At 41.1% G+C, this 13293-nt stretch overlaps 1 protein-coding gene across 2 annotated transcripts in view; it reads left to right on the plus strand.

Annotated features, from left to right (window-relative positions):
- Positions 1–13293, plus strand: part of DPYS (dihydropyrimidinase) — a 99523-nt gene that overhangs the window by 54273 nt on the left and 31957 nt on the right. The gene's annotated exons all lie outside the window — the stretch shown is intronic.

Here is a 13293-nt window from a genome sequence, read left to right on the forward strand (position 1 = left end):
CCACATTTTCCAGTTGAGTGCATCTTGAGCCTGTCGTTCCCAGTAGACTCCGCCTTTTTGTTTCCAATTTCCATAATTCTATGTTAGTGTTGCAGGTTTGGCCAATTCTACCAACTCAGAAAAGCATTCGGTAGAGGCTGAAGCTTTGTTCATTTCTCCTGATAAGATGTTGATGCAGACGACATCTGCATCCTGGTCGTGTTTTTCATAAACTCTGCAGCTGCTAATAGAGAAAAGCCCACATACTTTAACATTGCATGTGTGTGTGCACGAGTGTCGATGCACATGTGTATGTGTACGTGGGGATAGGTAAGACCGTCTACTATTACCAAAGAGACGTTTGTTTAAAGGTGTTATATGGTGGTAAACAAAAGTCTATGCGAACAGACCCTGTTTGATTGGACTTCAGACACCGTGTTTTTAACTGATTGAGGGATTGTGGCAAACCTGCTTGGAGCAAGTCTGTTGGCTCCACTTTCCCAACAGTATTTGCTCAGTTTGTGTCTCTGCATTGTATTTTGGTAATTCTTGCAATATTTCAAACTTTTTCATTATTATTATATCGGTTATGGTGATCAGTGGTCTTTGCTGTAACTGTTGTAATTGTTTGGGGATGAACTGAGCCCATGCAAGACAATGAGCTTGACACATGCTGTGTGTGTTCTCACTACTCTACTCGATGGCCGTTCGCTTGTATCTCCCCCACTTCTTGCACCTCTCATTCCCTGTAACACAACAGCATTGAAATTAAGCCAGTTAATAACCCTATAGCAGCCTCTAAGTGTTCAAGGAAAGGGAACAATTTCATGTCTCTCACTTTAAATCAGAAGCTCAAAATGATTAAGCTTTGTGAGGAAGGCACGCTGAAAGCTGAGATAGGTTGAAAGAGAGGCCTCATGCATCAAACAGCTAGCCAGGTGGTGAATGCAAAGAAAAAGTCCCTGAAGGAAATTAAGAGTGCTCCTCCAGTGAACACATGAATGATGAGAAACTGAAACAGCCTTGTTGCTGATATGAAGAATGTTTTAGTGGTCTGGATAGATGATCAGACCAGCCATAACAGTCCCTTAAACCAAAGCCTAATCCAGAGCTTTACCTCTCTTCAATTCTGTGAAGTCTGAGAGATGTGAGGAAACTGCAGAAGAATATTCATGGTTTGAAGTTAGCAACGATTTGTTCATGAGGTTTCAGGAAAGAAGTCGTCTCCATCACATAAAATTGCAAGGTGAGGCAGCAAGTGCTGACGCAGAAACTGCAGCAAGTCATCCAGAGAATCTAGCAAAAATATTTCAGTGAAGGTGGCTACACCCCACAACAGATTGTCAGTGTAAACGAAAATGCATGATATATTCCTAATATCAGAAGAAGATACCGCCTAGGACTTTCATAGCTAGTGAGAAGTCAATGCCTGACTTCAAAGCTACAAAGGACAGGCTGACTCTTTTGTTAGGGGCTAATGCAGTTGGTGACTTTAAGTAAAAGCCAGTGCTCATTTACCATTCTGAAAATCTTAGGGCCCTTAAAAATTATACTAAACCTACTCTGCTTCTACTCTATAAATGGACCAACAAAGTCTGGATGACAGTACATCTGTTTGCTGAGTATTTTAAGTCCACTCATGAGACCTGCTTCTCAGGAAAAAAAAAAAGTCCTTTTGAAATATGACTGTACCTGGTGACCCAAAACCTCTGATGGAGACTCATGTTGTTTTCATGCCTGCTAATCCAACATCCATTCTGCAGCCCGTGGATCAGGAATAATTCCAACTTTCTAGTCTTATTGTTTAAGCAATACATTTGGGGAGACTACAGTTGCCCTAGATAGTGATTCCTCTGATGGATCCGGAAAGTCGGATGAAAACCTCTTGGAAAGGATTCACCATTCTAGATGCTGTTAAGAACATTTGTGATTCATGGGAAGTGGTCAAAATATCAACATTCACAAGCGTTGGGAAGAAGTTGATTCCAGCCCTCATGGATGACTTTGAGGGAATCAAGACTTCAGAGGAGAAAGTAACTGTACATGTGGTGGAAACAGCAAGAGAACTCGAATTAGAAGCCTGAGGTTATGAATTAATTGCTGGAATCTCATGATAAAATTTCATGGATGGAAAGTAGTTTCTCATGAGCAAGCAAAGAGAGTGGTTTCTTGAGGTGAAGTTACTATGAAGGTGTTGAAATGACAGCAAAGGATTTACAATATTCTGTAAGCTTAGTTGATAAAGCAGAGGCCAGGTTTGAGAGGATCGACTTCAATTTTGAAAAAAGTTCTGCTGTAGGTAAAATGTAATCAAACAGTATTGCATGCTGCAGAGACATTTTTTTTTTTTCATGAAAGGAAGAGCCAATCATTGCAGCAGACTTTATTGTTGCCTTATTTTAAGACAATTTCCAGACTTCTCTTGTGGTCCAGTGATTAAGAATCCAATGCAGGGGACACGTTCCATACCTGGTCAGGGAAGATACCACATGCCTTGGGGCAGCTAAGCCCATGCACCACAGCTGCTGAAGCCTGCACGCCCTAGAGCCCATGTTCCGCAACAAGAGAAGCCGCCACAAGAAGAAGCTCACTTGCCTAGAGAAGGCTTGCACAGAGCAGTGAAGATCCAACACAACCAAAAATAAATAAATAATAATAAAAAAGAAATTGCCACTGCCGCCGAAGCCTTCAGCAACCACCATCCTGATCAGCCTGCAGCCATCAACATCCAAGCAAGACCCTTCATCAGCCAAAAGATTAGGACTTTGCTGAAGGCTCAGATGATGGCTAGCCTTTTTTAGCAATAAAATAATTTTTTCATTAAGGCATGCACAGTGTTTCTTTAGACATAATGCTATTGCATACTTAATAGACTACAGGACAGGGTGATCATGACTTTTATTTGCCCTGGGAAACCAAAAAATTCATGTGACTTGCTTCATTGTGATAATCGCTTTATTCCAGTGCTCTGGAACCAAACCTGCCCTCTCTCCAAGGTATGCCTGTATTCTTCCAGATTCATTATTCATGGAGTCTCTTCAACCACCTATTCGACCCCATTTCTCACATTGTGCAGTTTTCACATTGAAAAAGATGAATAATGATAGTGCAAAAAATTCTGACTGTGGATTAGAGAAAATTCTTAAAGGGTTGGAGAAGTAAGATATAAGTCAAAGAAATCCAAAGAGAGCTAGATCATTTCAGTACATCCTGCCAAGTAAAGATATCATTTCTCTGTGTTTCAAAAGGACATTAAAATAAGAAAAGTTGTTTTTTTTTTTTAAAGACTCTGAGAGTCAGAGAAATAGAACCCAATAGTTCCTCTGCCTCCCTGGTCACCGCAGGCAAAATAGCTGAGAACACCTAAAAATAAAAAAGTATCGCAAAGAATGACACCAGCCAAACTAGATAAATGTAAAATGACCATAGTAATACATATCTTATTTTTGTGTAACACTTTCTTAGGTTATAAAACGTTTTCACATTTCTTATGTGATTCTTAAAAAAGCCATCTGAAGTAGGCATAATAGTCATTATTAATATCTCATTACAGATGAGAGAGTGGACATTCAGAGACCTTAAATGATAAGCCTGGGTCCTGCAGCTTAGCACTGATGACCTAGGACCAGACCTACACAGCAGGCTTTCAGGCTGTACTGGTTTTCATTATGCTTAGCCCTTAGTTACATACAATAAGCAGACATCAAGAGAGAAGACTCAGAACTAGTAATCAAAGGCCAATATGTAACCTTTCCCCAAAAGACACATATATAAAAATGCAAATATTTAATTTTCTGTTATCATTACTGTTCTAAAGTGAAGGACAGGTATTATATAAGAAATACTAGAGAACTGGTAAAAAAAGTGGTAGAGAAAAACTTAAAAGCACAGGCTTTTTGGCTTGACCTTAAGTTAGTTCTTTTAGGCTAGAAATTAGGGAAATTAAGCAAGTAATACATAGATCTTTAAAAAGAATAAGAACTTAACATCTGGATCATTATAGGCTATTATTCTGAAACAAGTGAATAGGAAAGGAAGGACAAAGAATGTTATAGAAATCAGTAGCTAACACTGGTGAGAGAGTGGTCTAAATTTATATAGTCTAAAAACATGACTCAAAGAGGCATAATCACAGCCTATAAATATCTTCCAAGCAACAATAAATGTGTAAGTAAAGGAAGCGAATTATTCACAACCTTGAGTTCAGGTCGTTTTTCTTTGTCCAGTTGTCTAAGGAAGACAATGCTTTACACCTGAGCTGGCGTCGTTCTCAGACATTATGAGAGCCAAGGAGACTCCTAAGGCTGGTACCAACGGGAGACGGATATCCAGGGGAAGGGTTAAGGAGAAGATCCACAGGGACTGGCCTGCCAATGGCTGTCCACATGCCTAGGAATTAGACAGGACAGTCAACACTCCGAGTGTTTTCATTTCTCTCTTGTCTTTGAGGGGCTTCCCTGGTGGCTAGACGGTAAACAATCTGCCTGCAATTTAGGAGACCCCGTTGGATCCCAGGGTTGATGAGGAAAATGGGAAAGATTTTCTTCAGCAAAGATTAAAATGAGAGGAAAAGTGAGGAGAACATTATTTCCTCACACTTTTAACTTTCTGCAAGTTATCAATAAATAATTGTTGAAAGAATGAATGAATGAAGGTGAATAAAAGATTTTCTGAGCAACGGAGAAAGAACTGGTTTACAGGTCTTCTTTTCCTCGTGTCCCCTTTATTTTGAGGTTGGGAAGCAATTAGCTTTTTAAGCAACTCTTATAATAGGAAAAGAAAATGCAGTTAACAGAGAGCTATCTTCCTGGTTCATTCACGCATTCACTCAGCAAGGAGAAGCGCTGAGAGACAGGCATGAGGGTCAAAGTTATCCAAGAGCCAGGCCCTGCCTTTGGGAAGCTGACAGTCTAGGAATGTGTTAAGAATATCACATGCTAGGCAAAAATAAGGCACCACTGAAGTTCAGAGGAAGAAAGATCCTTCTTGTATTAGTGCAGTCATTGGCAAAAGACCTATAGGCCCACCATTAAGAGAGGAGAGAAAGTGAGACTTCTAATCCTGAGTGTGTGTTAGTCACTCAGTCATGTCCAACTCTTTGTGACCCCATGGACTGTAGCCTGCCAGGCCAATTCTCCAGGCAAGAATACTGGAATGTGTTGCCATTTCCTTTTCGACCTGATCTTCCTGAACCAGGGATCGAGCTCTAGTCTCCCGTGTGGCAGGCAGATTCTTTACCATCTGAGCCACGAGGGAAGCCCTGACTTGAGAGTCAAGGCTAAACATGGAGGTCAGATAAACCAAGGCATGGATAGGAGGGTCTGTCTGGGTGGGGGCAGTTAAGGTTTGGAGTTACAAGGCAGAAAGAACAGGTTCAAGATGTATAAAGGAGCAGAAGGATGAGGAGGCCGTGGGCTTCCTGTCTTCCAGTTTTAATTTTGTTTATTACAGATAAAGGCAGTTTTAAATAGAGCTCGTCTAGTGGGGAAGCATTATTTAATTAAATGAACAAATAGATATATCTATAGGTTTTTGTCAACATATCCCTTTTTATTTTACATGATTTTATTATTATCTGAAGGCTGGTGATGTGAACGCTTTCTGTCTAACCACATCATTAGAGATTAGACAGAATTTTCCTTCCAAATTTCCCGAAAGGTTTTAGCAAAAGCAATCGCCCACCTATGCCAAATGAAAGCAATGTGCATTTCACCCAAGAGCCTGAAGGGGGAGCGCACAGCCCACCCTGAGCTAGGGGCCCCAATGAGGCCAATCTAGCTGCTGGTTATGCAAGAGCAAGCCAGCCCCTGGAGGATGGATGCACTTGCTAATGATTTTTGGCTTCATGGTACATAGATGTTTTCCTTTCTTTTTTTTTTTTTTTTAATTCTCATTGCTTTTTAATGGCATGTGAGGTAAGCATGCTTGCAACACACTCTGTAACCTTAAAAATGGGTTGCATTAAAGTGACTGAGGGAGATGAAAAAGAAAAGCAGTACACCAAGCTTTTTTTTTATTTTAAACTTATAAAAAGCCAGATGATTCCAGAGTGAGGAATCTGACATGTGGTGATGGATGGTGAGACAGGATTGGCCGTGGGAGTCTGTAGAGAAGGTTTGGACATCCTGATGAAAGATTACCTAAGATGTTGCTAGCCGGTAAAAATTTCTGCAAAAATCAAGTCCAATAGCTCTTCTGTGTCATCGCGCAATCAAAACAAACTGCATTTTGTGCATATGGAGCATTCACCTTTTTTGGAAGTAAAAAAGAGTCTGCTGTATGCAGCGTGACGGCCCCCAGAGCCAGGGTCTATTGCTGTGACAGAGGTATGTGTCCTAACACGTCACAATTTGAGTCAGAGCTTCAAATTTAAGGACACATTGCCAATCTAAATGTTTGGCCCGTTTCTGCAGGATATCTTGGAACTTAGAATCAGGAGGATGAAATCCAGAGTGTGATTTTCATGTGATGTCAAGACAAAATCTTCCAGTATTATGTGGTGAAGACAGAGACCAGTCAAATGGGCCAACTTGTTAAAAACCTTATTAGTGAAGATGGCATGTAAGTTACTTGCAAGCCCATAGCAGTAGCAGTAACTCACGTTCTGGCAATTTAAGACTATCCTATGAGCTTCCGTTCTTCTGTATTCATTAAATAGCACTTAGTTACTATGGCAACTGTCCCTTTTCAGTATTTATGAGCTGCAGGGTATCTCACAGAATCTCAAGCACACAGACACACAGTTAACACATTGTGTACACCGGAACATTTCTTGAAGACTTCTAGGCTGGACTGTGCTTTGCAAAGCAGGCATACTTTGCTCACAGTTATTTGTGTGTATTATTTTTTTAACTCAATTATTGCAGGTTTTGACCTTGAGTATGCCATTCTTGAAGGCATTGTGCTGTCTTTCCTGCCTAATTTCCTTCCTTTTCTCACTGAAGATAGAAATAAATGAATTTGACTATATTCAGAGAAGAGTAATGACTTGCAGCTTATGAAAGTGCCCTCCTGGATCTAGAGAGGGCCTTGTCTGTGAAAGAAAGCAGGATAAGAATGATGGTTTCATCCTTGGGCAGTGGGGATTGTGGAACTTGGGGAAAAACAAGACATAGGGAGTAAGGTGCCCTTTGGTAAATGGTGGTGACTGTGGTTGATTATTATAGCTGTGTTGTCAGTGACTATTTCATGGAAGCTACTGGGCATTTCCCCTAGAAGTTGCACGTTGTGTACCATTTAACTAATTTGTACACTATGATCTTCCTTCTCAAAAGGAGTGTCAGCACGCCCTCATACTAGCACACATTCACAGACACACAAACATAGCTACCGTGTCTCTGCTTGTAAATGCTGGTCAGCCTGAAGGCTCTGCTTTTAATGCCTGTTTCTAAGACTGTTTATAACTCACGCCTCCTCTAGTCCCCAAACCCACACTATCGCAGCACACATCCTGTGGGAGGAGGGAAGAGAGAGCCAAGCCTGGTACCAGATGGGTGATGGGAAACGCGGATGATTTACGCCATGATTTTTCACCGGGTTGCCTTGCAGACATTCTTGGCGGCAGCATGGCATCCGGTGAAGGTTGTCTAGCCTCTGCTTTTGCACAGCTATCCAAGCACCCACCACGTAGTAGATTTACCATAGATTTATAGAGCAATTATGACAATTCTCTGGCAAATGATAGCAAAGTATCTTGAGGAATAAATGACTTTTGCTAATCCACACAAAATCTAGCCTACCTGCTGGGGCAGGAGCAGAACAAGGTTGTAAAGAGAAAGCCTTGGTGGTTCCTTCTCTGTCTGCCACATACTCACTGGGCATGACCTTGGGAATGTTATTTAGTTTTTCTGAATTTCAGTCTCTTTATTTGTAAAATAGGGATGATGATGATGTCTAATCTCATAGCATTGCTGTGTTTAAGGTAGTGTACATAAAATGCTTGGTATAATAAACCAAATAAAAAACAAACTATTTGAAATGCTCTGTACATAATTAATGTTCATAATTAAATGCTCTGTACATAATTAATGTAGTGCCTGGCATGCAGGAGGTGCTCAGTAGTTGTAGGTAGTCAGTGGCAGTAGATGGTCAATTGATTAAATAAGTGGGAGCTATTGTTAACTATGATTGTGATTCAAAAGCAGACCACACAGTACTAAAATTATATGAAATTATACTAAAATCATGTGAAAACTCAATCTCTTGTGTTTCTTACACACCTGCAACTTGCAGCAAAAAGGACTAAAATGAAGACTCTTAGATAGATTCTTTTGGCTAAGAAAACCTGATTAAATCAGTACTTGTGGGCCCCTAGAGCTGACTCCTTTAAGAGATTGCTTGCAGTGAAACCATTTCAACAAACCACTAAGATCCACTCTGTGACCTTCAGAAGATATTTGTTTTTAAAAAAGTTTTGGACTATGTGTGAGAAAAACTAGCTTGCTGATTACATATGGATAAAATTTTCTCCACTATTTATTCCAGGTTGTTTATTTAAACATGTTCTTATGCAACTGAACATTTCAAGTGGACTAGAAATGATTTCCAAGGACTTCACTACTAATAACTGCAATTTTTTTCAAATTATAAAAGAAAAGCAGCTTAGAAACAGATCACAGTAACCCATTCTATCACTGATGGTTTGCCTTTGCCAGAGTAAGCACAGTTTATTTTAAGCATTAGGATTTGGGCAAAAAATAAGCACCAAGGGGAGGTGGTTGTATGAAAAGCATAGTCTTTTCTAACTAAGCACCTGCTCTATTTTTCTTCCTGCCACACATATATCATACATTTTTCTGTCTTTGGCATTTGCCTGTCTTATTTACAGCTATATCCCTAGGTACCAAAACAGTGCCAAGAATACATAGAAGTTCAGTAGTTATTTGCTAATTGACTAAACCAGATATTAATTGTCTTGGACCAGTGAACAAATGTGACTTTAAATTTTTGGTTGGGACTTGTTTATCTGTTTCTGAAACAGGTTCAAGATCCAGGTTTTACATTTTCCCATCTGAGTTGGAAAAAACAGAAAGATCCCTGGCACTTCTGTCTTCTCCTTCCCCAAGGCAGTGCTTGACAAGGATACATTCCAGAGTCAGGGGCCAGTAGCATTGCCAGACCTAGCCTGGCCATGAATGTGGCTTAAGCCAGATTGGATTCTTCTGTGGGTTAAATGATTCTGTGTTTTGGTCACAGACTCACCCCTAATTCTGGTTAGTTATCTTAAAAACATGGGTCCTTGGTTATGGAGGGGTCAGGAGACAGAGTGAAAATGGATGGAAGGAAATTTAATATCAGTACCTGCAAAGAATCCCAGGGGTCCTTGTGTTCTTAAAGCACAGCAAAGAGCCATAGCTTCCTACAAAGATCTTTAGAGAAAGCGTCAGTAACAATGCATTGTTCTCTGTGGAAGACGATCGCAGGGGAAGTCTATTTGGAGGCAGTGAGTCATTTAGGAAGGCAGTCTTTTTTAATGACCTGAACAAAACTCAACACCACCACCCCACCACCACCACCACCACCACCACCACACACACACACACACACACACACACGCACACAAACCTTAATGTAAGCTGATTTAACTTTTTTTTTTAAGAGCTGGGATCCTCAAAGTGTGGTCCCTGGACCAGCAGCATCAGAATCATCTGGGAATTTATTAGAAATGCAGATTCTCAGGTACCTCCTGCGCCTACTGTCTCAGAAACTGCATGTGGAGCCCAGCAACCTGTGTTTTCACAAGCCCTCCAGGGTCTTCTGATGCTTAGGTTTGAGCAGCACAGATTCTCATAGTGTATGAGAAGACTGGAACTCAAAATCCAATTAACTCCCCAGAGTTCTTTATAGCCCCATTTGATTATTACTCATTTTAGGGGACTTACTACCTAATCAAACTGCTTAGTCTTTCCTGGGATGGTTTTGTTAGGATGTTCTTACTTTGGTTGCATTAAAAATTACCTCCTTCTAGCTCCTAACATGTTTGGCCTCTGAAGCTACAAGGAATGTGTCTACACTCTCAGGTAATAGTCCATTCATTCATTTATTCAGTCAAACATTTGAAGAAAGACATTGGCTCCAATAAGTCATCCCATCACCAGATAAGCATCCTCAGATCCCTCTGTGGATCCTGAGGACCTTAATTAGCAGAATCCCAACATCCTCGGCACACCTCTGCTCACTCTTCTCTTGACAGACATCTGTCCATATCCTACAAATATGCAAGTCCCAGAACTGGATCTGACTCTGCTAGTAATACCACCAGAGCAGGAGCTTGTGAAGATGACTGATTTTATAACTAAGTAAAGAACTCTTCATTACCTTTATGACATTTTTCTAGGATATATTGGGGTGGCCAAAAGGTTCATTCGATTTTTTCCATAACATTCTACAGTAAAAGCCAAACTAATCTTTTGGCTGATCCAATACCTTATGAAAATGCTGTTTGTAGATTTAAAAATGTGAAATATGTGCAATTATATGGAGTTTTAATATCTTATCACATTCATTCAGTCAATAATATAGAAACTTGTGTAGAGCCTTCTCTGGTATTAATATTTATGCTAAGATGATAGGATTATACTGAATGGTTGTTTTTGGTATCACATTCTTAAGTCCACTTGAGGAGATAGTAATTTACAATGTCCATAATCCTTTGAAGAAGCAATATTGAACATAAACAAAATGTACAAAGAACAATGCAATGAAACTTGTGTATCAACCTTCCCAAACCCATCTCTCCCCTCCCCCAGTAAACACCTTGAATCCTGGATTTGATGTTTATTGCTTCCATGCATTTCTTTCTATTTGTGCAATAAGTATGTGCATCCCCAAACACAGTATATACACAAGATATGTATTCCGTGTATTTTTGGCTTGATATGAATCGTACCACATATATCACTGTGCCGCTTTCTCAGTATTATGTTTAGGGCACTCATCTGTGTTGAAATGTGTAGGTGCTTCACGCATTTCCACTGCTGTATCATATTCTATTTTATGAATATAGCATGATTGATTATATATTTGCCAATGCTGGTGGATGTCACTATTTCAGACACTGTATCCATCCTTGGTACACTGGGGGAGTTTCTATAGGACATCCATTTGTTTTATATCAAATGCTGTCAGATTTTTGCCAGTAGAAATATATATTGCATGATTCTTTGTAAGTAAATGCAGAACTTTCCATTTGTCTGTAGCGCATTTTATCTCATCCCACATTCATTTACTCAGTCATTAAGAATGGTATATTGGACCTGTTTGTTGTTCAGTAGCTAAGTCCTGTCTGACTCCTTATGACCCCCATAGACTGCAGCACGCCAGGCTTCCCTGTCCTTCACTGTTTCCCAGAGTGTGCTCAAACTCATGTCCATTGAGTTGGTAATGCCACCCAACCATCTCATCCTCTGCTACTTCCTTCCCCTCCTGCCCTCAATCTTTCCCAGCATCGGTGTCTTTTCCAATGAGTCATGTGTCAAAGACCACATTAGGCAGCTGAAGACAAAAGTAAGACATAATCCCACTCTTTACTCAGGGGTAGGGGGAGCAGGGGCAAGGCTAGTGGAGAGGTGGTGGCTTTTGCTTTTTTTGCTGCAGTTACTGTTTTCTGAACAGCAAGTGTGACATTCCAGGGATCAGCCCTCACTAGCAAAGTGGGACAGAATGTGGAGCTGGGGTGTGGGTGGGAGGAAGTGGAGTTAGACAATTTGGGCTCAGGATCATTTCCCGTCCCTTGAGATGACGCAGCAAATATCCACCTTGAGACCTGGCCCTGTACCTATTTTGCTATTCTAACTTCAGCCCTCATCCTTGAAATACAGACTCTTAGCATTGGCCCAGGACACACGCACGTAGACATATAACTGTTTCCTATTCATCAGGGACTCTGGTTATAGCCTCACATACTTTATGCAAACATACATGTTGGTCCTGATTTCCCCACTCTCATCACATATAAACTGAGATTAAATTTATATTCATATATATATACACACATATATAGGTTCATGAAGAGCAGGCCGCCCCAGACTTCAAGATCACAGCTTCTTCGCTGAGCTGTAGAGAAGCAGATTGCATGTAACGTCCTCAGTGACAAGTGTGCGCTTGGCCAGCGAGTGACATAGGTCCCTGTAAATCTGCCAGGGCTCCGGGATCGCACTTCCCAGCACGTCCTGGTGGCTGGGGGGTTCTCTGAACACCAGAGGACAGTTGACGTTTTCCATTTAAAAGGTTTCCTGCGCCTGCGGAAACTCTGAGCCCTCCCAGAAGAGTGGCCAGTGCAAAGCAGAGCGAGCTGGGGAAGGAGAGTCAGGGTGCGTTAGGTTTATTTTCCAGCTGCAGTTGGAGTCACATGAAACCTACTGCCTAATTTCCTTTGTCTAACTTGATTTCTCTTTGGCTGGAAGGCAAATGGATCAATATTGTTTTTTATGCCGAGATTATGTTGCCTGAAGGAAATTTTCCATCAGTTCCCTGTGCCTGCCTTGGGTCCTGTAATTGGGGCTGCATGCTGACCAGGCATCTGGGCACCCCCAGGCATGGACACAAGTCCCATCATCTGTATGGTGCCCACCGAGGGCGGGCCTCTGGAGGGGGTCACAGGAGCGGCGCCTCCAGGCAGAGCTTGGTGCTTGTGCCAGGCTTCTCTGCACGTTCTCTGGCCATACGCTAACACAAACAGCTCATTTTATTTTTTTCTTTTCTGTGAAGCCCTTTTCCCCCCCTCTACCTTTTCTCTCTTTTCCTATATTTGGAATCCTCTTCACCTCGTCAAAATTTCTTAAAGGTTGTTTCTTTACATTTCTGTGATAATATTTTCTTCCTGTCTCCCTTCCCAACCCCACCTCCAATGTGATTCTGTCCTTTTTTTTTTTTTGGTCACCAGGGAAGGAAATGTTTATACTACACTCTTGGTTCTATTCTCCTACCAGGCATTTAAGAAAAGCTAACAGTCTGGAGGCAGAAAAATGAGAAGGCAGTTTAGTCACACACACAAAATTGGAGCATTCATCTGTGTAGCAGGGTTGCTGAATTCTTTATGCAGTGGAGGTGGGAGAGAAAGGCAGTATTGACCAGTTATCTATCAACATGCATGTATTATATGCTCACTCAATATAAGAAATGGCATTTCTAAACACTGTGGGGGACATAAATATAAGGTGTAACATCTGCCATCTAAAGCTGCATTCTGGTTGGATAGACAAGATATAAACATGGGAAAGGATAAGGGAACTCTTGGAAGGGGAAAGTTATAACCTGTCAACACATCAGTTCAAGAAGAGGGCAGGGCCTCGTGCACTTAATTGTCCTGAGTTG

The sequence above is a fragment of the Ovis aries genome, chromosome 9 (assembly GCF_016772045.2).
Source record: "Ovis aries strain OAR_USU_Benz2616 breed Rambouillet chromosome 9, ARS-UI_Ramb_v3.0, whole genome shotgun sequence".
Classification (NCBI taxonomy): Eukaryota; Metazoa; Chordata; class Mammalia; order Artiodactyla; family Bovidae; genus Ovis; species Ovis aries.